Source organism: Grampus griseus (genome assembly GCF_964374135.1).
Source record: "Grampus griseus genome assembly, chromosome: 15".
NCBI lineage: Eukaryota > Metazoa > Chordata > Mammalia > Artiodactyla > Delphinidae > Grampus > Grampus griseus.
This window is the reverse complement of record NC_139009.1, coordinates 36,599,143-36,625,837: the sequence shown is the minus strand read 5'-3', so window position 1 is coordinate 36,625,837 and position 26,695 is coordinate 36,599,143. Positions and strand designations below refer to the sequence as shown.

General features: G+C 37.5%; 1 protein-coding gene and 1 pseudogene across 2 annotated transcripts in view; one reads left to right on the top strand and one right to left on the bottom strand.

Moving 5' to 3' along the window:
• SRBD1 (S1 RNA binding domain 1) overlaps nt 1-26,695 on the top strand; it is a gene marked incomplete at its 5' end in the record, with an annotated part of 230,095 nt that overhangs the window by 93,741 nt on the left and 109,659 nt on the right. The gene's annotated exons all lie outside the window — the stretch shown is intronic.
• LOC309834044 (peptidyl-prolyl cis-trans isomerase FKBP1A-like) lies at nt 18,781-19,074 on the bottom strand (annotated as a pseudogene). Its single transcript has one exon. The product of its transcript is annotated as a peptidyl-prolyl cis-trans isomerase FKBP1A-like (transcript).

Genomic DNA, 26,695 nt, shown 5'->3' with positions numbered 1-26,695 from the left:
TTTTAAAAAAAAAAAAAGGCTAGGGTGGCAGATTGTATTAAAAAAAGACCCATCTATATGTAGCCTACAAGAGACTCCTTTCAGAGCTAGACACAGATTGAAAGTGAGAAGATGGAAAATGATATTCAATGCAAATGGAAACAAAAAGAAAGCTGTTGTAGCAATACTCATATCAGACAAAGTAGACTTTATTTTTTTTTAATTTATTTTATTTTATTTATTTATTTTATTTATTTTTTAAAGTTTTTCTTTCATTTTTTTTTTGGCTGTGTCGGGTCTTAGTTGCGGCACACGGGATCTTCGTTGTGGCGCGAGGGCTTCTCTCTAGTTGTGGCATGCGGGTTTTCTCCCTCTAGTTGTGGTGGGCTCCAGAGCACGTGGGCTCTGTAGTTTGCAGCACGTGGGCTCTCTTGTTGAGGTGCACAAGCTCAGTAGTTGTGGCATGCGGGCCCAGTTGCCCTGCAGCATATGGGATCTTAGCTCCCCAACCAGGGATTGAACCTGTGTTCCCTTTATTGGAAGGCGGATTCTTCACCACTGGACCACCAGGGAAGTCCCCAAAGTAGACTTTAAAACATAGTCTATAATAAGAAACAAAGAAGGGCATCATATAAAGATAAGGGGATCGATACAAGAAGAAGGTATAGCATTCATAAACCTATATGCACCTGACATAGGAGCACCCAAATATATAAAGCAAATGTTAACAGGAAGGGAGAAATTGACAATAATACAATGACAGTGGGGGACTTTGCATCCTACTGAATGATAACTGCGTACACTGTGCTAGATTGTCGGATTTTTTTGTTTCATCACTTTGAATATATCATGCTACTCCCTTCTGGCCTGCAAAGTTTCTGCTGAAAATGATAGCTGCAATATTCTCTTGTATATAACTCGTTTTTTTCTTGCTGCTTTTAGAATTGTCTCTTTAACTTTTGACATTTTAGTTATGATCTGTCTTGGTGTGGGTCTCTGATTCATCTTGTTTGAGACTCTGTGCTTCCTGTACCTGGATATCTGTTCCCTTCTTCAGGTTTGTGAAATTTTCAGCCATAATTTCATGAAATACATTTTCTACCTTTTTCTTTCTTCTCCTGGGACGCTATCATGTGAATGTTAGTATGCTTGATGTTGTCCTAGAGATTTCTTAAACTATTCTCATTTTTTAAAGTTTGTTTTTCTTTTTTGCTGTTCTGATTGGATGATTTCTATTATTCTATCTTTCAGATACCTTATGAGTTCTGTATCACCTAATCTGCTGTTAATTCCCTTTAGTGTATTTTTCATTTCAGTTATTGTATTCTTCAGCTCTGTCTGGTTCTTTTTTGTTTTCTAGTTCTTTGTTAAAGTTCTCATTGTGTCCATCTATTCTTTTCCCCAGTTCAGTTACCATTCTTATTACTGTTGCCTTGAACTCTTTATCAGGTGAATTATTTATCTCTGTTTCATTAGGGGTTTTTTTCTTCTGTTATTTGAAACATATTCCTCTCTCTTCTCATTTTGTTTATCTTTCTCTTACTCTGTGAAATTAGGTGAAACAGTTACCTAGCCAGGTCTTGAAGGTGTGTCCTTGTGAGGGAGTTTTCCTCTGCAGGATATGTGTGCCCTGTGGCTTTGGTGGGAGAGCTAGATCTGAAGTGAGCACGAGCTGCATCTTCCCCTCGGATGTGCTGGCAGCCACCACCTTGGTGGGAGGTAGGGCTGGAGCTGGAGGAGCTAGAGTCAGAGCTAGGTGCAAGTCAGGGCTTCCCCTGTTCTCAGTGACTGTCACTGCCCAGTTGGGGGTGGATTCAAGCCCAGTGGGCTGGGCCTGGAGCCCTGAGGGGATTGAGTTTCTGTGATGCTGCCTCAGCTGGGAGTGTCCAGGGCCCGAGGGCTTGGGGCTGTACTTCTGAGCTGTTTCAACTTTTTCCCCCAGTGTATGCGCCTTGGTTAGAGGCTGGGTTGGGGCTGGAGGGGTTGGAGCTGCACTACTGAACTGGTTCTGCTCCTTCCCAAGTATGTGCTTGGTCATGGCCAGGCCCACCAGCAGTTACTGCCTGTGCCCTGGTCATAGGCAGGTCTGTAGCCCAAGCCAGCTCCATTCCCTCCAAGTATGTGCACTACTGTTGGCAATGGTAGCCTCTGCCTTATGGGGGAGCAGCATCAGAACAGGAGGGTCAGGAACAGGAGCCCAGTACAGACTCTGGGGCCATCTTGGCAAGCTGACTAGAACACCAGGCAGTTTTCAATCTGCTGCCTCTGTGCTAGGACTGGGAACAAGAACGTCAGTGTGAGCACTCTTTAAGAGTAGAGTCTTGGTTTCTTACAGCTGTTCAGGAAGCTCCACTGGTTTTCAAACCAGCTAAGGGGGTTTGTTTTCCTGGTGTAGGACCCCAGGGCTGGGGTGCTTAATATGTGACTTGAACACCTCACTCCTCAGGGAGGATCCTTGAGCCTGTGATATTCCCCCCTCTTCTAGGTCACCTGCTAGGGGTGTGGGTCCCAACTAGGTCGTTTTTCCTCGCCTCTCACCAGACTCTGTGTGGTTCTTTCTTTATAGACTTGGTTGTAGAAGAGCAGTTCTGCTAGTCTCCAGGTCATTTTAAGTGCGAGTTGCTTTACATGTAGTTGTAGGTTTGTTTTTTGTTTTGTTTTTTTGGGTTTTGTTTTTTGGGTTTTTTTTTTTGGCCATGCCACATGTCTTGTGGGGATCTTAGTTCCCAACCAGGGATTGAATCCACACCCTCAGTAGTGAAAGCATGGAGTCCTAACCATGGGACCACCAGGCAGTTCCCTGTAGTTGTAGTTTTGATGTGTTCATGGGTGGATGGGGGGGGCGGTGAGCTCAGTGTCTTGCTACTCTACCATCTTGATCCTTCCTCCCTGCCATGGTATTGTGTTTTTAATTTCAAATTTAACTTGTTCATTCCTAGTTTATAGGAAAGTGATTGACTTTTGTACATTAACCTCGTATTCTGCAACCTTGCTATAATTGCTTATATGTTCCACGAATTTTTTTGCTGATTCTTTCAGATTTTCTACATAGAAAATCATGTCATCTGTGAACAAAGTCAGTTTTATTTCTTCCTTCCAACCCTGTATACCTTTTCTTTTCTTTTCTTTTCTTGTCATGTTGTATAAGATAGAATTTCCAGTGTGATGTTGAAAAGGAGTGGTGAGAGGGGACATCCCTGTCTTGTTCCTGATCTTAGTGGGAAAGCTCTAGTGTCTCACCAGTAAGTATAATATTAGCTGTAGTTTTTTTTGTAGATAGTCTTTATCAAGTTGAGGAAGTTTCCTTCTATTCCTAGTTTACTGAGACTTTTTATCATGAATGGGTATTGGATTTTGTCAAACGATTTTTTGTATCTATTGCTATGACGATGTGAATTATATAGCCTGTTGATATGATGGAGTATATTAATTGATTTTTGAATGTTTAAGCAGTCTTGCATTCCTAGGATAAATCCTACTCATGGTGTATAATTCTTTTCATACATTGTTAGATTTGATTTGCTAATATTTTGTTCAGGACATTTGTTATCTATGTACAGGAGAGATACTGGTCTGTTGTTTTCCTTTCTTGTAGTGCTTTTGTTTGGTTTTTAACTATATATTTTGTGAAATTGTAATGTGTCTTCTCTATGTGTACACTAAGTACTGACAAATTAAGAATACTTTTATTGTTTTTGTGTAAATATGTACTCCTATAAGCAGTTCAAACAGTATAGAGTAGTCTAAAGAGCAGTGTAGAAAATTATCTGTACTCCACCATCCAGAGGTCACAGTCATTATTTTGGTGAACATGAGTCCAAATATATCTGTGTTGTGTATGTTATACAATTTAACATTAATGAATACCTATCTTTTTCCTCACTCTTTTATGTGTTATAGATAATATCATTTTTTAAGGACTGCTGAATGCTATTTTATTGCATGTGCATATTTTATGGTTCTTTTATAGAATATGAATTTTTCTTTCCAGGGTTATTATTAAGCACACAGCTTCCATCTGTGAAAACAACTCCAACTACTAGTTACCCCTAGTACTTATTTTTCAAAAAAATAGTGTTCTGCCTTATAGTTTTGTTTATATGTTATAGTGTCTACTTTGCTCCCTTCCTAAGTGTAAAAGATTCTTATTTTAACTCTTGGTACAATCTGTATATTTAGTAGTATATCTCAAATCCCTTTTTTCTAGTTGAACACAGTAAGTTCTGGCACTTTCAAGTGAACTTATTAGATCTCTCCCTTTCCTTTTCCCTGTGTTTAGAGTCAAGGCTGAGTACTTGATTAAAGTGTTTTTTGAATGGAGGAAAAGGTAGGCAACAAAAAGGACAAGACAGGGTTTGCTAAAAAACATGACAGTTACACCCAGGGATTCCCTGTAGTGTGTCTCCAGGACTCATCATGGAGCGAATCAACTAACATTCACAGTGATTATGGAAAGGAGATTTTATGTTCTGCCTCTTGATGACATATTTAAAAAAAGTGGTGATGATGGTTTTTCTGAATATAGAGCTGACTTAGAAATAATCACAACACTTAGGTGATGTTTCAGGTCTTTCTCGGCTGCTCATTTTCCTTCTTCACATAATTTATTTTAGTTTTATACCTACCCTTTTATGGCAGTGAGCTATAGGAGGAGAAGTAAGTATCACAGTGATTGGTGAGGGGTTGTGGTGGTGATGTAGTCACTGCCTCCTTGGTAGGTGGTGTGTACAGTGCTAAGTATGAGAGCATAGACTTCAGAGTCCTACAGTCCTGGGTTTGAACCTCAGCTCTGCCTCTTGCTAGCTGTCTGACTTTGGACAAGTTTCTTAATCTCTCTGAGCTTCAGGTTTCTACTTAGTAAAATGAGAATAATACCTGCCTCTCAGGATTATGACGTTTAATGAGGTCTGTACTGTGCTGAATATAATAAATAGCTCAAAATAGTGATTAAGAATATAAGCTCTTGAATCAGGACTACCTGTGCTCATATTGTAACTCTGCCCTTACTAGTTGCATAACCTTCAGCACATTAGCTAACCTCTCTGTACCTAGGTTTCCTCAGTTGTTATATGGGATGATAACAGGGTGGTTGTGAAGATCAAAGACATTAATATGTATGCAGCACAGCAGTGTCTGACCCTGTAAATTCTAACACTCATTATATTATTATTTTATTATGGCTAATAATGTCTTCTTTCATTCTGAAGGGGTTTTACACTTTGTGTCCAGTAGGATAAAATTTCATCTACTCTCTTGTTCCCAGATTCTCACTGAATTTATTGTTCTTGAGCTTGAAGCACTATTAGTTTCCACGTGTCACATTGTTTAGTGATATGTTTTCTCGTGAGATTGAGAAATTCCTTTTAAAATTAAAGAGTGACATACAGTGATTAAAGGACTGAATAAGGATATTTGATAAAAAATATGGTTTGTCATAGCTGTTCATAATCTAAGACAGACTTAGAGTTTTGGTTGAAAATGCCTTGAAAATTGTTTGTGCTGTAAAATTTGAAGTTATAAGAAAGTTGTTTATATAAGGTATAAGTGATTAATAATTTTTAAAGCAGTTTAAATGAGAATTTGAACACTTCAAAAGGCATTTGTTCCAGAGAGCCTATGATAAAAATAAATATTTTCTCTGGAAAACCAGAGTCAGACTCTTCATTGATTTTGATAATGATGGAGCCTGAAGGTGTCAGATAGTCCCAACACCCTCCCTCCCCCATTCCATTTTATTCTTGCCGAGAAGGGTCCAGAAGTATGACGTGTATGTGTTTTCATTTCAGTCATGGATTGTGTAAGCATGTGAGAAAATTATTTTGCTACCTAATTTTACCTTGAAAGTTAGCTAAACTAAGTCATAATTAAATTGTCTGTCTTGGGATGTGTTTTTGAATGGTGTTTTTGCACTTTCGGAAATAACGTGTGGCAGTAAAGTAATCATTTTTCCTTTTCTTCCATAGGTGAGTTGCCTAAATTTTATTTCTCTATTTATTTTTGTTGAGATTCATACCCATTAACTTGTGAAGTTATATTTGTATTATTTAGTACTGCTGGTTATCCTGCCTGCTACCTCTCCACAATAAATTATCCTGGCTTCTGTGCTTTTATCAGTAGGTCACTGACTCATAGAATGTGATTTCATAAACTGGGAATTTGTGAAGAATTAAGTTACAGGAATTAAAACTCTTAGTAAGAATTTAAAATAGTTTATTTTTCGTAAAGAAAAAAAATGGGGCGGGGGGGAGTTGCTCCCCTTAAAACTCAGGAACCGGGCTTCCCTGGAGGCGCAGTGGTTAAGAATCCGCCTGCCAATGTAGGGGACACGGGTTTGAGCCCTGGTCCGGGAAGATCCCACATGCGGTGGAGCAATTAAGCCCGTGCGCCACAACTACTGAGCCTGCGCTCTAGAGCCCGCGTGCCACAACTACTGAGCCCGTGTGCCACAACTGCTGAAGCACATGCGCCTAGAGCCTGTGCTCCGCAGCAAGAGAGGCCACTGCAGTGAGAGGCACGCGCACCGCCAGCGAAGCGTAGCCCCTGCTCGCTGCAGCTGGAGAAAGCCCGCGCACAGCAACAAAGACCCAATGCAGCCAAAAATAAATAAATAAAATTAAAACGAAACGAAACAGAAAAACAACTCAGGAACCTTGCCTTCAAATATTGACTTTAGGAGTTTTACTTGGGAAAACTATTTTTACTTTATAGTAAATCACTTTGTGTTGTATTACGTATTTCTAACTTAAATCATGATGTACTTTTCGTAGAGTTGAATAAAAGAAGATTTTTTGTGTGTGTGTGCTGCGTGGCATGTGGGATCTTAGTTCCCCAACCAGAGTTCGAACCCATGGCCCCTGCAGTGGAAGTGGGGAATCTCCACCATGGGACCGCCAGGGAGGTCCCAAAGTAGATTTTAATAAGTTCTTTGATTCAGAATTCTTTGTAATAATGTCCCATGTATTTACTACTGCTTATCAAGTGCCATTACACCTCTTCTTATTTAGCTCTCATAGTAAACCCCTGGTTGTATTATTCACATTTTACAGGTTTGGAACCTGAATTGCAGGTTGATACGAATGAAAGAATTAGTGGAATGGGGACTCAAGTCCAGGTTACCTGATCTTAAATCTCATGCTATTTCCAGCACACGTGCTTTGCACCTCTCTGTTGTTTAAATATGGTGTTTCCAGAAAGTTTGGCTTAAGGAAATAAGCTTGCCTATTTTTAACATTCTTAATTTTACCTTTTACCTTTGATCGTTCATTTGGAGATGGTGGAGAAAATAGCAAAAAACATCTTAACGAAACTGAGTTTATATTCAGATTAATCCATTTTCATCTGTTTTTTAGCATTAAGGAATTTTCCTAAGTCATACATGATGTAGTATTGGAGGTAGAATACCCTCAAAGATCTAGTCTAACAGCCCGTGTTCCAGAAGGGACTTGAGGCTGCGTGATCAAGCCAGCCAGATTTTGTCCTTTGTGGGCCCTAAAACTCTTTTAGATAGTTTTGTAAAGGTAGTGAAACGCAACACCTCTTTTGAATTTTCCACCTTCTTCAACTTTTAAATGTTTTCAAATTCAGCATGAACTAAATTTGTCTCAATGCTAAGTTGAAACTAATTAACTACTTTATTAACTGGTAAGGTTTTTTTTAAAGGGAGCATTCTGGAGGAGTAGAACTCTCTGGGGTTAAGCCGCCCTTGTTATGTAACTAGACTGCAGACTAATCATATGTTCTCATCAGCACCCAGATGAGCCTGAAATCTCAGCAGGTGACAGGAAATAATCACTTAGGGATTCCCTTTGGCCTAACATAGTTTTATATGTTGAAGAAAGTGGAGTAAGAAAGAGAAGATCTCTCCACCACTTCTACTATGCTATCCTGGGGGTGTGACCTTGCTGGAGCAATGGGTTAAATGTTATAGAATAATAGTGGCATGAACAGGAAGGAAAGAGTTTGAAGGTGGAAACTGATTTCTTGGATTTGTAGGGGAGGAAAAACTCTTCCTTGACTCTCTTGAGCTCCCTGGCTGGACCTGAAAATTAAACTAACAAAGACAAATTAGCAGAGAAAAGCATACAAATTTATTTAATTATGTTTTACATGGCACAGGAGCCTTTATAAGGAAGTGAAGATCCAAAGAAACGGTTAAGCCTGAGTGTTTTTATTCTAGGTTTGTTGAAGAGTAGAAAGTTGTGGGAAATCATGATAGGAGACGTAAAGGATATGAGCTAAGGGTAGTAAACTGGGGGAAACAGCAAGCTTGTGCTTTCGGATTCCTCTCAGTATCGCCCCATCTTTGGAGATAAGGGTGCTCCTTTCCTCCAAATATAAGGAGGACACCTCTCACATGAGAATCTTACGACCTGCTTCAGGGTAGAAAGGGAAGCGAATCCTTCCTATACTTGCCATTTCTCAGATTCCTTCAGCTTAAAATAATTATTCTGTCAAAGTGGCATATTTTGGGGTGACATATCCTGATTCCCTTTACTTTCTGATTTTGCTTCCTGTTAGCTGAGGAGTGTACTCCAAGGGTAATTTGTGAGTGGTTATTGTATTCTTGCTTGGTCCTTCTCAGAATGACGTTTTTAACTCTTCCCAGTTTCCTTGGGAACATAAACTAGATGTACATTAAGGGGATAGACCTATCTTTCCTCTAACAGTAGAACATAGAGGTCCATGTTTCCATGATTAACATAGGTGTGGTACAGGCTTAAAGAAAAGTATTATTCACTATGCGAATTCTAAACACAAAATCACAAGTTAAAAGCTCGTAATTGAAAGGATGATCAGTTGCTTTACCGGTGTTCTTTGTACTGTAAAAAGTTCGTTTTGTAGTTCCTGAGTTCATGAGCTCTCTTGTTGCTTTTAAAATGCAGTTAAAATGGAATTTGACTTATGAAAATTCAGGTTAAGAAAAGATTTTAATAAGTCCACCTACACATGAAGCAGAATCATGGTTTTTTTGTTCAAAGCCCCAATTGGTTGTCATTTGGAAATAGTAAAGACTTAGATATGTGCTCTTGGTATAAATGCCTGAATTTGGTGTGCCAGAAAATTATATTATTCTTTGAAATTTAAAAATCTCTCCTCAACGGATAAGTATAATTTAGTTTGTTGATAATATTATTCTTTATAGATTCAGGTTTTCTTTACATTGGGTTAAGGGATGGGCATTCTTCCTGAATAGACAAGACTGAAAGTTTCTAAGTCCAGAATTGTGGTTAGCAATAAGGATCTGGAAATTAAATATACTCAGGTCATGCAAATGTATGTAAACTAAGGAAATATAGTCTATAGGCAGCGAACTTGGGGAAATGAGAGTCAGTTACATGAAAAGTTTCTTTTCCTTTCTTTAAATAGCTTTCAGGTTTAGAGGCATACTTAGGAAAATGTTTTAACCATGAAAACTGCTTTGTTCAAGACTTAGGTCTTGACAAAAGCATGCGGGTCTGCGTATTACTTTGCTTAAGAGATGGTTGGTAGTGATGGGGGAGGAGAGAAAAGATTCAAATGTATTTCAGCAGCTTTGCAGGATAGGGCAAAGCCAAGAAAATAGCCATGCTGTGTGTCTTAAAGGGCCCTAGCGTGGGTATTTCACCTTGAAAGGGGATTAGCATTGGAAGTCTGTGATCATGTCAGACATTTGAAATTGAAGGTGGCTGTTGAAAATAGTTCTTAACATAACTGGATTCTAGCAGTCTTGTTGGTGATGAAGTAAGTGGAGGGAACAGGAAATGATCTGTTTGCCATCGCTTGAGCCACAAAGCCAAGAAACTTAGTGTTTGGGAATGGAGACTTTAAAGGGCAACAATATTGGGAAATGTTTGATAATTCAAGTCAAAGAGGCTTTTTGTGAAAAGTGCAAAAGGACTGTATACGTGGGAATATATACATATCATTGAATTTTTGCTTTTAATGTTCCTTGCCACAGTTACAATTGAACCTTTTGATTACTTCAGTAGCCACAGATCATATAATGATTTTTGCCGAACTGTAAGCCTAGGCAACTTAAGTACATGTCTCATGTAAACAGTCTTATTCTGTGAGTTTGTCTTGTTGCTTGTATTTCTGTCCTTTGAAATCAAGTTTTAGAACCTTTGGGGGGAAGTTCATGGACAACCAGTAGCTCTTTCTAGTACATGGACATGGCTCACATTTCTGTGGGTAGATTACAAATGTTGCACTATATAAATTCATCTGGACTATCAGGTAAAAAAAAAAAATACAGTATGATTTGGCTGCCAAAGAACATCTATTACCTCTGCACACTTGTGCTGCTAACAAATGAACACTTCAACAAGGCAGCCTCTGAGAGATAGGCAGCTTTTGGTAAAAAACCAAGTGAACAGGAAATGTTTTTCTTGGAGGATTTTAATAGAATATTAAATGATTTGTGGTGGATTTTATTTTCCTGAAGCACCTTCTACAACCCGAAATTCAGTCATATATTGTGCTAAGGGATGGGTGCACTGACCTTGTCAAAAAAGTAAGCAAGAATTTCATTTGACTTTGTTTTGTTAGTTCACAATACTCATGTATATCTGGATCTCTAACCTTGGCTTTTTATTACCTCTGTAATCCTAGGCAGTCATTCACTGTGAAAACACTCGTGTTTCTCTTTTTTCTTTGTATTTGTTCATTTGAAAAGCCTTTCAAAAGGAATTGCAGCCTGCATGTGATTATAGCTATCAGTAGCACTTAAACTAACTGCTGAGATGAAACTTTTCTTTGGGGGCCCTGCTAATTTCAGATATCAATAGAAAAAGAAAAATTTTCCCCATTAAAACACCCGACTTTACTAATTGGTAGCTGCTCTTTGGGTTGAGCTAGATTCCTCAGGGACGGCATTTGATAGACTAATTTTTGACATTTTAATTTGACAAGAAACAATTCAGGGAAACAACTTAGGCATGTGCCTGAAGTCTTCTCTTGCTATGATTGTGATACTCAGTGCAGGGAATGCCTTTGAACGTCTGCAACACTTTGTAAACCCTGTGATCCATTTAATATGATAGCTCAAGCTCCTTGGCAGGTGTTTTCATAGGAGCTTCACCTAAAATACTCCTACATGGTTGAAAGAATTTTTTCTGTAGATGTTAGGATGTGGGGCTAATGCAGTAAATACTAATCTTTGTGACAAAAACAGTATTCCATAAGGACAATAAATTCAGGTATAAAATGTGAAAACTTTTTGGCCTCTTTTCTTTAATTATGTTATAATCTACATCTTTCTAACTCAGAAGTATTATTTGCTTTAAAAATTTTCCCTATGGCATTTGAAAATGGTGGAAGAGACTAATTTCAGTACAAGTTATTTGGTGTGTATCTCTTTCTATATAACGGAAAATTTACATTTTTAAATAGAGAAGTTAAAGGTTGAAGAAAATATAGAGTGCATACACAATACATAAGCATGCATGCTAATTTATTTCTGAAAAACTGTCTTAGAAACCTGCGTTTCTCCAAGTATTTTGGAGAATATTTAAGGGCCAAATTGAAACCGAAGCATGTGTTTGAAAAATATCTGCTGACAGAAGCCTGGTTTCTATGCCTGAGAAATAGGTGAAAGAACAGAAAAGAGTGCTTTTTAGTTTCTTCTTTGTGAGTGTGTTTCTAATATGTGAGGTTTTGTTTTTTAACCAGTAGATAAGGTTGGAAATGGATACTCTCAAACTTGCTCATGATGGTAGTGATTTATTCCAGGTGAGGAAAATGCATTCATTTCACTACCAGTGTATCCCCCTGAGATTGGGGTGGGTGGATGATTTGGAGAAGTAGACTGCTTAGGGTTGATTGGTTATGTTCTGTTACTTCTTTACAAGTCATTATTACTTTGTATCCTACATAATTTAGTGAAAAAAAAGTTTTAATAGATTTGCCAGTCATATATGTGTATGTGTGCACTTGCTCACTCTCTCTTTCCTGAAAACATTTATCTGTTTCCCTTCCCTTCCCTTGCCTTCCCCGCCTCCCTTTCTCTCTTCTTTTTTTCTCCCCTCCCATTTAAATAAGGGAAAAAGAAGGAAAACATCTTTCATAGCATTGTTAAGAATGCCTATGACTATAAATGATTTGTTTTGTTTCATGAAGACTTAGGATTTAGATCACTTTTATATCCATTTTTAGTAAAATCACTTATGACATCTAGCAATTCACTGTTTATAATTTCTCATAAAGAAGAAACACCACTATTCAGTTTTCCTCTAGGAGTAAAAAGTCAATGTTACATTAACACATGTACACTGGAGTTTGTATTCTAACATCTTTTTGTTTTTGTTTTTTTTAACTTTCAGATGAAAATGATGTTGGAATATGACACCAGTTGTGTGATGTGAAACATTAATATTACTTTAGAGATTGTAACTTTACTTGTAATTGTCCTAAGTTTGAGTTACTACACTAGAAATTAACAGGAAAAATTCACTGGAGCCCTTTGATATAAAATGTATTTTCAGAAAAACATCAAATCATTTAAAATTTACTTTGGAATGGAGACTTCATACTGAAAACAAACTTAGGGGAAATGAAATAATTTAAAAAGTTCTTTCAGCCATTGCACACAGTTACTGTTGGATGTGATTGCCAGCACTGGGGAATCAGGAAGTCTGTAGTTTAAATTCTTCAGGATCAGATTATATCGCAGATTTTCTTCACACATGGTGTTAAGTACATATTAAGTGACTGCTGTAACTTTCTTTTCCTTTCTTACCTTTGGGAATCTCAAGAACACAGCTTTAGCTTTCTTCTTATTTGTGTTATCTTTATATTTGTTTTTAATTTTCAAGAGTTTATACCTTCAAGCTACAGCATGACTAAGTATCCAAACAAACTTCTAACTTTCTTTAGTATATTGTGTTTTAAAAATTGTATAAATATCTACTGGCCAGGTTTTAAGAATTTGGGGCAGGAAACTTTATGAAGGGATAGGGGAGATGTCATTACTTTTAGGTAAGATTAGACCAGGAGATGATGTTTTTTCATTTGTTAGTTTTGGGATCTTTTCCCCCCCCCACTTCTGATTTCATCTTAGCATTGTTGAGATAAAATACATTTGCCCAAAATAAGGCCCAACAATTAAGATTTAAAATTGCCAGGGATACCAAAAGAGATATTAGAAGATTTTAAGTTTTAGAGAATGTTCAGTGACTTTTAATAAGCATAGGCTTAATTAAAGAGGTTGCGGTGAATGTCATTAACCAACTAACATTTAAGTGCCCTAGCTTGTACTCTTGCTTTTTTGTGGAATGAAAAAAAGTGATGACTTAGTATGACTCTTTACAATGACATTGAAAATTATGAGCTATCTGTTTCTGGCTTGTCCTAGTTCTGCTTTTATTTCATTTGAAATGTATACTAAATCTGATGCCAGCACAAAGCTTGTCCATTTCATGTGTCTGTTTATCATTTGCATGATTTTGAGCAATAAACATTCCTTGACAACAGCATCACACTTTGTTTTTACCAACACTCATCTTTACTCCAAACATGAACACAAATTGGTTTTTATCCATGTTAATGAAAAAAACAAATTCTTCTATTTCAATGAGTAAAACAGAAAAGCATGAGATGCTGGGAAGTCTGGAATCAATTAAGTTAGCAAAGTGTGTAGGAAAAAGACAGCAGACGTGGAAAATGATCACATCAAAATGACTTGTTTTATAGAAATAGAAACTTGCAGACTAAATGGTGAATAAGAAATTAATTTAGGAAATTTCTGTTTATTTAATACTTTAATTTTATTTAATACATTTGATTTTCAAACTGTAGAATATGTATGTGAGAATACTCTTAGTCCTTATCTGAATGTGGGTCTGTGTTAATTAGTATTTACTTTGATCCTTTCTGTGCCGTATATGTTAACTGGCCTTAGAATAAGATCGGAAAATACAAAGATGAGAAATTACTTGAACCAACTGCACAGAGTTGAAGAACAGTACCTTCTAGGTGCTTAGAAGGCAAGACAAGACAATGCAGACTCCAGTGAATTGTTTTAGTTTGAAAATATGCACAATTGTGTGGCAAATTAATACATTTCAGTGGTGTAGCCACAGGGAGTAAAATGTTAAGGAAGAATCCGATTTCTTTGTGCAATAATTGGAAGATCATGCTTGTTCTGGATGCTTCCAAATGTCCTCATTTTGACACTTTTATTTTAAAATACTGTTAACTTCAAGGAAGTCCTGGCTCTTGTTTGTGCTTTGTCTTTTGAGGTATGAGAGGAAATCAGGTGTTTTGAGGTATCAATCCTTGGCCCAGGGATCCTTTGTATATTCCAATAGAGTATAAAAACCTAAATGATATTGAATATTCTTTTCCACGGATGGTTATATCATTAACTATGTACTGTTCATCTGAATGAATCCTAATTTGTTTAGTTTCTGATGTATCTAACCAGATGACTTGACAATGAATGCTCCTCCCTAAAACATAACTTGTTCTTATGCTTCTTTGGCATCTCCTGCTTTGAGTTTTCCTCAGAAACCATTACATTTTCATAGACTCAGATCTGAGGAGAAATAAAGTAGACCATCATGCCAATTACGTTAACCTCTGGGAACAAAAATGCTTATTGATTGACCTTCACAAACAACTTTCAAAAAGCTCCAAAGCTGGGCTTCCCTGGTGGCACAGTGGTTGAGAGTCCGCCTGCCGATGCAGGGGACATGGGTTCGTGCCCCGGTCTGGGAAGATCCCACATGCCGCGGAGCGGCTGGGCCCGTGAGCCATGGCCGCTGAGCCTGCGTGTCCAGAGCCTGTGCTCTGCAACGGGAGAGGCCGGAACAGTGAGAGGCCCGCGTACTGCAAAAATAAATAAATAAATAAAATAAAATAAAATAAAAAGCTCCAAAGCTTTCTAATTATTGGGTAAACCTGTGAAAAGATGATTGGGAGGCGAGAAGTGGGCAGAGTGTAGGCATCTAAGTAGAAAGAAGCCTGGCCTAACAGTACAGAGACCAGTTTTTCCTTTTTGAGTCTTAGTTTCAGATGATCTTGATTTAATTTTATTTACCTCTTTGGTTCTTTCTAACCCCACAGGTAAAATGAACAGGGTACTTATGATCCTGACTTCCTTATAGGAGTTAAAACACTTTTAGAAAACTATAGATATTATGGGAGTGCAGAAGATTCATATTATTTACTTCAGATTAACTGAAAATGACCTTGAGGAAATAATACTCACTTGTAGACTAAGCAAAGAATTCTATGGCAATTTTTCATCTCTGCATTGAGCCAGTTTGACCAAATTATCAGACAGGATATGGACAGGTGCCACTGCACTCAGCTATTTTCCCTTTTGTGAGAGCTCTGAGTTGAATGTTTCTCTGGGCAGCTTTGCAAATGTTTCTCACTGCAGCTTTTTCTGAGAGTGGCATCTGGCAGTAGATTGATTTACCAAGTCTGAGGTTTGCTCTTTTCAGAATGTGCTCTCTAGGCAGCTTCTATGTGGCTCTGACATGACCACATACTGCTGCTGCTTTTCCTGCCTTCCAGCACCACATGTGAGGCTAAGGCATTCTGACACCTGCCATTTGGAAACTTTACTTGCTGAAAAATGTCAAGATTTTCAGACAAGATGAAGACAGATATAACTGATCATTCTTCCCTTTCTCAGGAATAGGCTGAGGGCATTTGTTCATAAATGGATGAATTGCTGAAGTGGTATAGTTCTGTTACTTTGGAGAGAGGCACACCGATTTTGTACAGAAGAGTCAAAGGTGTTTGTTTATGTGTTCTTATTCACTTTTGTACCTATTTGGCATGATACTAATTTGCTGTTAGTATAAGCAGAGGTTTTAGTGATTACTTTTTTGGATTTTATGGGATAAATGGTAAGAGCTGGGGTCAGGGGGTGCAGTTCTCCTTGCACCTTATTGTTATCAAGAACCTCACTAGGAAATTGCAGATTTTGGAGGATGGACTTCTGTTATGATCATATTGTCATACAGATACACACATTGATGACTGTCAAATTTTAAATGACCAGGAGTAAGACCTCCTGCTTGAGGTCCTTGCTGCTGCTGCTTCCTTTTTTTTTTCATTGAGCCTTAGTGTTCTAAGACCAGAGGACTGATTGCTAAATAAGGACAGGAAAAGTAGTGTAACCTGCTGAGTTTGTTCCACCTAGTAACTGGTATCTAACTGGTTGAAGAAGGGACTTGAACATGTCATAAAATGAAGGCTTAAAAACCTATTAACATTATTTTGCTTATTCCTACCTTTCAATCTTATGGATAAATTATAATTGGCTGTATGCTGTTGAGTAAACTCTTTCCTTTATTTCTTACATCTTGATCTTTATCTTGGATCTCAGGGCCAGTAACATCACAGAGATGATGATAGCTTAATTTTGTGTAATTTGGGAAAGATGTTCCAATAACTTTAGTTATTTTGAATTGCAAAAAATGTAAAAAGGTTGGATGAGATGCCCTGTAAGTTTTATTAGGAGCCAGACCATGTTGAGAGACTGTGGATCACTTGGGAAACTGTATTCTCTGACATCTCTTTGGACAACTTCTTAAGTGGCTTTGAGCGGCTCAGTGAAAAAAGGAGAATGAGTTTTGGCCAGCAGACTTCTTCCTTGTATTGTAATTTATAAAGACTAGTAGAATAATAAAATCCATCTCCAGCAACTGAAAGGCAATGAGGACTAACGGCTTTTATGAGCAGGGTCCATGAATAAGAACATAAATATTTGAAAACATTTCATAGCAGAAGCATGGGAATTCTTCAGTATACAAAACTTCTTGCTTTGGGTCCTAGGTTGACTTGAATTATATAAAGAAGGATTGTTGTTGCAAATTTAAATGGGTTTTCTTTATCTTTTAACTGGATCCTTCTTATCATTATAGTTTTTCCATAAAATCACAAAATCTGTATCTTAGGGCATGGTTATAGAAATAGTGTGTTCATATAAGCTTCTTTTTCTTATGATTTGTTTTGTTATGATTTGTGGACATGGATAATCATCAAGAGGTAAACGTGTAGTAATTTGGGTTTCACCCTGGAAATGAATCATCTTAATATTGCTTATACCTGAATCAAACATATCCTATATTTTCCTGAAGTATGTTTTATACATTTGCAAGTTATGGTCCTAGACAAGATTTGAATTTTAGCTGCCATCTTTGGCTCCTCTTCACTTAAGGTACAGTGAATTTTCAACAAAGAAAGGGCTGTACTGGTATATGAATTGTTTTAAAATGCCCTGACGTGAAGCCTAATAAAAATATCAAAATAAATCAAATGTATCTTTCAGGTAATATGCTCTTTTTCTATAATATCTTCTATGGTGCACCATTTATCTTTATTCCCATTAGTTTGTAAGGTGGACATATTTCTTATATTCTTAAGAATGGTGTCAAAAGCCATGGACTGACCAATGCTTCTGAAAACGGTGACATGGGTCCATGTTCTTTAATGCCAGCATGCCATCCAGCATTCCCAGGTAGGCCCACCTGCAGCTGAATTTATTCATTCCATAATGTATTAAAGCCAGTAAGCTGCAAGTTCTCTTTTCCCTTTCTCATAAAAAGAATAAGTATGTTTAGGATGGTAGTTCTGATAGGCTTTGCTAAAACAAAACAAAACAGAAAAGCAGATACTATGCATGACATTTACATATTGCTTATTGCAGATGGAAACCACTAAGCTTTCACATTTTTCAAGGGTTTACTATTTCTTTTGAATTTTTGAGGCATTTTTGTTGTTGTTGAGAAAAGCCGGCATAAAGCACTTGTATTGCAATAATAAAACTTGAAACTCATATGTAGTGTGGAGGTAAGGGAGTAGGCAGCAGTTTCTCTCACCACATCACTACACAGGACAGCAGAGGGGTGAGAGGGAGAAGCCAGGAAACTCTGAGATCAGCAGGGGGAGCTGAGCATCAAAAAACAGGAGATGCTGAAGCTGTGATGACCAGCATCATTTTCTTAAGACAACACTCAGGGATTTGTCATGATGGCTGGGCTTTCATGGGTGTGAAGTGTCTACAAACAGCGCCTTCAATTTAACTTTTGATTAAAGTCCTTAAAATTTAGGAAGTGGAGCTTGGATAGCTATGAGATTACGAAAGTCCTGAATATCCATTAGAAAAACCACAGGATGGAAAGAAAAAAAAAAGCCAGGCCATGAAGAAGGCTTCAGAGGTCCCTGCTAGCCCAGGGACAGACCCTGTAGTGTCCAACATCTCAGTGAAAAGGATATGCTTTCAAAAGGCAGAGGGTTAAGGGGAGGGGAGGGTGGGGCAGTGGAGGCCACTTTAGTTTGGGGTCGGGCTTTTCATTCAACCCGAGGATGTCTCTCAACTTGGAGAATAATTCGGTCCTCAAGAGCGCCTCAAATCAGCTATGGCTCTGCAGCACAGCAGCAAGAATGTTTAATAGATATATATAATAGATAAAACTTTCATCCAAAATAAAATAAAGATTCTTGCACCCCACACACCAGTTCCTATTCTGAAGTCAACCCATTTCTTGTGCTGTTAACACTTGACTAGTACTTAACTGGAAACCTAGATCCAAAGGACTGAAACTCAGTCTTCACCCCAAAATGAAAACAAACTAAAATGAGTAACTCGAGGTTTATGTAATGTAGTTCAGCTCAACATACATACCAGGAGAAAGGGGAAGAGCAAAGCTGGTGACGGAACACATTCAGCCAAGGAAGGTGCTTATACAAAGAGTGTAGTGGAATTTCAGGAAAAGCTCCATATGGACTCGCTGTGCACATCTGGAGGCGCCAGATCCTTCCATGGCACATCCAAGAACGGGGAGCTCAGGGAGGAGGCCGTTCCTGTCATTCCAGTTTTAGAAGCTCCACGTCAAAGATGAGAATGGCATTTGGTGGGATGATGCCTGGGTGCCCAGAGGCAGTGTAGGCATAGTCTGGGGAGACAGTTAGTTTGGGTCTCTGACTCACGCTCATCTGGGCAACTCTTTCTTCCCAGCCTCAGATCACCTCCTTCTTGCCCAGCACAAACTTAAAGGGCTTGTTTCTGTCCCTAGAGGAATCGAATTTCTTTCCATCTTCAAGCATCCTGGTGTAGTGCACCACGCAGGTCTGGCCGTGCTTGGGGAAGGTGTGCCCATCTCCGGGGAGATGGTCTCCTCCCTCCACTGCCATGGCGGAGGAGGCGGCGGACGCTGGGCAGCGGGCGGGCGGTGCGACGTGTGGAGTGGACGGAGAGTGGGCCTGGCGGCGGCGCCGCCCCTCTAACTTATCCCATTGCTCAACGGCGCCGCACGCACGCACCACCGCATGCCCCACCTGAGGCTTTAGAACACTGGCTCTCAAAGTGTAGTCCTAGACTTCATCAGTATTTAAAACTTTTATGTTTCAAAAGACCATTAGGAAAATGACAAACCAAAAATTTGGAGAAAATATTTGCAAATCATGTATCTGATGCAGGACTTGTATTTATACATAAAAACACTTATAAGTCAATAATAAGGAGACAAGCCAAATAAAAATGGGCAAAGATTTGAACAGATATTCTACTAAAGAAGATTGGGAAAGGCCAACAAAGACATTGAGTAAGTGTTCACATCATCAATGATTTAAAAATGTAAAATAAGCTAGAAGTAGATACCACTTCATAACCACTAGAATAGTTGTCAAAAAGGCAACAGCAAGTATTGTCAAGGAAATGAACAAACTGGAGCCCTTATTCATTGTACTTAGGCAGTTTCTTAAAAAATTAGACATGAATTTACAACCCAGCATTTCCACTCCTGGGAATATATCCAAGAGAAATGAAACATAAGTCTACACAAATATTTGTAAATGAATGTTTATAGCAGCATTATTCATAATACCAGAGAACTTGGACCAACCCCAAATTCTATCAACTGGTGAATGGATAAACAAAATGTGGTATTTCTAGAACAGTGGAATACTATTCAGCAATAAAAAAGAAGTACTGATACTATAGCATGAATGAATCTCAAAAACATTATGCTAAGTGAAGAAGCCAGACAGAAAAGACCACATATTTTATGATTCCATTTATATGGTATGTCCAGGCAGGTGAATGTATAGAGACAAAAAGTAAATTAGTGGATACCTAGGATTGGAGAGGGGAATGAGGACTGCAAATGGGCGCAAAGGATCTTTCTGGATGGAAATGTTCTGAAGTTGGATTTTGGTGATGATTGTACAACATTTGCTAAAAGTCATTGAATTGTATACTTAAGATGGGTGAACTTTATGAAATGTAAGTTATACCTTAATAAGACTTTAAAACCTATATGGTCCCAGCAACATCAGCATCACCAGTGAACTGGTTAGAAATGCAAATTCTCAGCGCCAGTGAAGCAGAAGCTCTGGGGGTGGAGCCTGGCAATGTGTGTTTTAACAACCTCCAGCAGATTCAGATGTAGGATTAAGTTTGATAACCACTTGAGAATCAAGGAAGGTTAAATGGAGATGTGAGTAGTTTTGGTACAGCTTATGTCCATTCAGTCTACCCTGTTACTGTAACTGTAGGAAAGGTTTGAATTAAGGACTGTTGTAGTAGAGTTAAAGAAAATTACAGGGCAGTGGGAGTAAAAATAAACTGGCCTTTCATGTTCTTGATATGACCCTATGAGAAGCTTTATGATTGTGATGTTTGTGTACCACATATATTAGTAAATTCCTGTGTTCTTTTAGGCTTGCTGTTACTTAACAAACATAGCATAAACAGGTTCATTTGCCATAACGACAGTGGAAGTTTAGATCCTTGAAAGGAATTATTTCTCCTAAATATTTACACAGTGTAATATAGCAGAGCCAGAAATGTGCAGTGATCCCAAGAAAGTAAAGATCTGACCATAGATAAAGTAGTAAATGGAGCAGCCAGCTGAACTGAACAACTCATTTTCTCCCTCCATCTGTTCAGTGTACTTTTGAAAACCACGATTAGAAAAAGTGGTTGATCTAGAGTCGTCATCTTACATTTGGCCTGTGCTTTCAGAGTTTGTTTGGGTTTTTTTTCCCCTAGCATTATCTGGGTGGCCAGAAGAAATTCTAAAGTTTGAGGCTGCCCCAGAAAAGAGCCTGATGATTCAAACTGGAGACTGCTGGTTGGTGAATGTGTTAAGTGAAGTTTGTAGATAGGGTCCCTTAAGTGGGCGGTGATGACTTCTACAGAGGTATAAGTTCACGTCAGAGGAAAGTAGAGATTGGCAGGGTGGGGGGTGGGAGGCAAAAACAAACATCAGACAAGGGAGAAAAAGAGGAGTGAGTAACAGGATGTGAAAACTGATAAAATGTATGTGACTTATTAGTGGAGTCCACTGAGCTTTTTAGCAGTAGCATTTGGAAGAATATTAGGGAATGTAGCACAAACCATTGTTATTTCCAAAACTTTATTCAACTGTAGGTAAAAAGAACTGGGCTGTTAGTTGCTGGCAAAGTGTATCTTGGCTTCTGTCTCTCTCTTTAATTATTTTATTTCTCATTATCTTTTTCCCTTTGCTTCTCTCTTTTTTGTTCTTTCTTAAAACTTTTAATAATTCACATTTTATTATTTAGCACTTATTATTAGCAAAATATTAGAATATTATAACCCTCTAAATTAGTAATTCTGATTCTGACTTCTGTTATTGGATGGATAATAAAGGAATAAAATATCTTGCAATAAGTTTCATTCTGAAAAGTCTATGCCGTAGCAGTCTGAATTCCACTTATTTATTAGTGGATAAATTCCTATAGATGTACTTAAGCTTAAAAAAAACATAGGGATAGAAAAGAAAAAAATAAACAAACTTCTCCCTTTGTAAGAAAACTCTCCAGTTCATACTCTTAGATTAATATCTAAATGTAGAGTTGCATTTGAACAAGAATAAACAAACACAGATAATCTGTTATTCTATGAGTAAATACAAGCTGAGTACCTAAAAATTTGACCGTTTTGGAGTTAACTGCAAGAATCAGGAGAAGCATACTTTTTGGTATGTTTGGGGCAGTAGGGATGGCAGGTAGGTTGACATCATGTTCTTTAAATCAGGACATTTCAAAATGTTGATGAAAGCACAAAAATTAGATCAGTATTTCTTCCTTGCCCTGTTAGTTTTTGGGAACTCGTTAGTAGCGAACATGGAATGCTTACAGTACTGCTGCAAACAACAGCCTCTTTCACAGTTAGTGTTCCGCTCTTTTTTTTTTAATTAATTTTACTTTTTTGGCTGCGTTGGGTCTTCACCGCTGCACGTGGGTCCTCTCCAGCTGCGGCAAGCAGGGGCCACTCCTCCCCGCGGTGTGCACACCTCACATTGCGGTGGCCTCTCCCACTGCGAAGCACAGGCTCCAGGTGCACGGGCTTCAGCAGTTGTGGCTCACGGGCTCCAGAGCGCAGACTCAGCAGCTGTGGTACACATTCTCAGCTGCTCTGGGGCATGTGGGATCCTCCCGGACCAGGGCTCAAACCCGTGTCCTCTGCATTGGCTGGCGGACTCTCAATCACTGCGCCTCCAGGGATGTCCCAGTGTTCTGCTCTTCAAGCCTGCTTTTCGTGTCTTGGTTCAGTGGGGCCCTTGTCCTTGTGCCTAGTCTAACACCACTTAGGCATCAGGCCTTGTGGTTGGTTGCTGCTGTGACTTTTTTCCTTGAGCTCCCTTTAGTGGTACTGTGCAGTACTTGTAACAACTTCATGTTGGACTCAAACATAAATGGGGAAAAAAAAATAAAGGAGGAATTTTTGTTTTTAAAAGGAAAACAGAAGACAGTGAAGGGAAGGGAGAAAGAAAATAAAAGGAATGCTTACCCTGAGAGTGGTGGAGACCGACAATTTCTGCTGGTTCCATTCTTTGTCAGAAACTGCTTCTACCTCAACAGAGGGACTCAACCTACAAATAGAGAGAAGCTCTCCATCTTTGTCCTTCAGTTTGTTAATTGGCTTTCCCCTTGATGGCATTTGAAGGTACCAGTGATTTTGTCAAATTGAGTGGCCCACTGACAGCAGTAGAAGTGATTTAAGTGTAATAATTTTACACATTGTGGTACATTGTAGCAGCTCAGCATCATTGTGAACATAAACCAGAATCAGATTCTCATGTGGAATGAATACTATTGTTATGTTTATGGCCCAGAAGAGTCGGTAGCTGTTACTTTGAGGAACCCCAAATTCCAAATTACAGTTCTGTTTGGTAGTTGCTAATTTGGGGTTGTCCTTTTTAGGTTTCTTTTGTGGCTAGAAAGTGTTCATCTGATATGCTATGAGACACTGAAGGAAAAGTAGCCAAGGGAATTCTGTATTGTTGAAATACTGCTCAGTGGATGTGATAAGATGTCCATCCCGGGATATACTCACCCTCTGTTTGGTAGACATTTTAAGTTCTCACAGGCTTGTTATGGGTCCTCTGTGTAAATAATTACTGTACCATTGCTAGACTCGTTCTCTTTGGAAAATGCTCATTCTTTGAAAGATAGCTTAGAATTTTTTTTAAAAAACTGTGATAGTTGGAGAATGGCATCTAACTGGTCTTCCACCAGATGGTGCTAGTGTTACATACCTACATGTAAATTTGGTGCCATTGAAATCTTGAGGTGGTGTATTTCTGCTCTTTTTCTTTTTCACCATATTTTGCCTTTAGTGTTTTTTTTTCTCACACACACTACTTTCCTGGTATACAACTGTGTCACCTCACACCTTTTCTGTTGTGGGTAGTGAATTGATTGTGCTGTGGTGTTCATGAAGAATAACTTGGGGGTTGGATGCACAGGCCAAGGACTAAGTACAACTTTAAACTGTATATTATATGTACTTTCTTATAAAATTTTTCATTGTGCATTTGATTTTTATATGACCTGTATGTACAAATCAAGAGTTATTCTTGACCTTTCTTTCATGTTATAAAACAATATCATAAAATATTATTATTTGAGGTTTCCTAGGAGTCATGTTTGGAAGTTATTACTAACAAATGACATATTTACCCACACTTAAGTTCAAAATAACTTTGATAACTTTAAAAGAAAGTTTGATTAAAAAAAAATGTTGGCTATTATGCAACATTGGATCTCCTGGCCAGGTAAATAATGGTCATTTGAAACTTAAATTTTAAACTTTTTCTTTTTACAAATAAATATTACAGTTATTGCAGAAAAATTTAAAGAAATAAAAATTCTTTTAAAGGAATAACTCATAGTTAAGTACTATTAATATTAACATAAACCTTTTTTTCTTTTGTATATACCTATATTTTAAAAATATCAAAGGTGGTCTCATGTCTTACTTTTATAACCAGCCTTTCCACTTAATACATTACAACAGTAATTTTAAATGACAGTATAGGTTTTCATTAAAGAACTCTTTAATGATAGGCATTTTGGTTTCAGTTTCTTTTGGTCGGAGCTATGCTGTGATGAATAACGCTGTTTAAATTTTTGTGTAAATTAAAATTTCCTTCATATAAATTCTTAAAAATATAATAGCCAGTTCAGAAAGAATGTATATTCTTGTGACTTTTGATCTATATTTTCAAATTACCATCCAAAAGAGTTTTACAGTTTAAATATCTTCAATAGTATAGGATTTTATTTGTTCCCCTGCTTCCTTATCATCACCAGATTACCTTAGTTTTTAATTTATTTTTAATTAAAAAAATTTTTTTTTTGGCTGTGTGCATGGCTTGCGGGATCTTAGTTCCCCAACCAGGGATCGAACTCGTGCCCCCTGCACTGGAAGCGTGGAGTCCTAACCACTGGACTGCCAGGGAATTCCCATGTTAGTTTTTAAAGTGACTAGGTATTGCTCATTTGAGGCTCCCTGAAATGACAATTCATCACTAAATAAAGGAATTTAAAATTGCTTTGATTTTTTTTTTAGAAATAAGTATCCTTTAAACATTAAACCCTAGAGCCCCTTTTATTTATGGTGGTTTGGTTTTTGGCCTTGTCTCCTATCCCCAAAATACAAACAGCTATCCTTTCATACTTCAAAACAGGTTCTCATATGCAAAGCAAAAACTTAAGATCTGTGTTGATTAACTTTTTATAGCATTTTCTGTTACTTGTTGAGAAACTTAGGTCATTTACCTACCCTCTCTTCATATGAATGTTTCTCAGCCTGAAAATTTGGAAAAACTTTTTAGATAAATTATTTTTAAAACTTTAGTGAAATGAGCTGTGCATTTAGTATCGGAGCTTTTTAGTACCTATTTTTTTCGGTGGGCAGAAGGAAAAGGAAGCTTCTAGATATTGGTAACACTTAAGCAATTCTAGTATACTTTTATAAAAAATGAGAAATCAGTTTTTATTAGTTTAAGCAAATATATCCCGGCTGATTTTTGATAGCTTACTAAATATTAATTGTGTTTTCATTTAAGTAGGTTAACTTTGAATTGAATTTTCTTGTTAACATAGGAAGCATGCAATTTATTTTAAAATAAGAAAAACAAAAAAGCTATTTTCATATTTGGGAAATAAGAAGAGGGGAGGAGACTCATACAGAGGCTTCAAGCAACCTTGTAAATGAATGTGAAAACTATTAGCCCAATAACTTAAAAAAACCAGCTAGTTTTCCTCTCTCATGAAAAAAATTCTCCCATCTCAATTTGGCAAAAGAAGTTGCCCTTCTTTTACTGTCAGAATGAATAGGCACTGTAAGAAAAGTACTTGCAAGCGTGGTTTTAAAAGATTCATCAACATACAATTTATCTTGGTAGAAGAGACTTATAAACTGTGGAGATATAAATTCTGTGGTTTAAACATATATTTGTGTAAAAAATAAAGTACGTTATATTGATAAATGATCAGATTTATGTAACAGCATTGAATTTTACTTGAGATAACAAAAATTGGCATTTTTAACTTGCAGGGTTTTTGTTAAAATTTTTTAAATGAATTTAAAAGTAAATCCATCTATATTGTGGGCATTTCACTTGTTTTTTAGGTTATGAGTGTGTGGTTTATACGTATATATTTTCAGATTAAAAAGCCTAGAAAGACTCTAGAAAAGTGCTGAATTAGATAAAGTGCTTTAAAAATTATCAATTTAATTCTAAAGAATTAGCACATTAACACATAGATCTGCTAAAACGTTAAGTCCAGTGGTAGCTTCTGAAGTGTACTTTCATATATTTGAAGTTTGATATACGATATGTATCTATTTAGGCATTTGTCTAAACAAACAATTTGAAAGGGCTTCAAGTACTGTAATAATCTCAAAACCTTTGAGTTCAATTAGAACTGTGTCAGTTAAATTCCCCCAAAATTATAAATTTTACTCAGAGTCTTGTCTGCTTTATGGCAAAGTAAATAAAATAATCAAATTGCTAAGATTATGAGCCTAATTAGTTTACACCTGAGTGAAATTTGTTTTGTGACATATGATACGTATTAAATGTTAGATATCTGTATTTTGTGCAAAGTTTACTTTTGCTTTCCTCAAAATATACTAGAGATAATTGGAATAATTTTCTAATAGTTTATTGGGAAACTTCCTAATAAACAGAAAGTGCCTTGTGAAATCTAGCATACTTTCTAGTTAATGTCTATCCTTGAACTCTAAATAGGAAAGAAAAAAAGGAAGGGGGGAAAGGCTATAACTTTTGTTCTTAGCAGCTTCTCCTGGAAAGAATCATCACCACTCCCAGCTTGATTTCTTTCACTTAACTCTTGCCACATATACTTCTTAGATCCTTATATGTTTTATATTGAAGTAATCAGTGTTGAGCTTTTTCTCTTCATTTAGATTATTTAAGCATTCTGATCTGTGCGTAGTACTGAA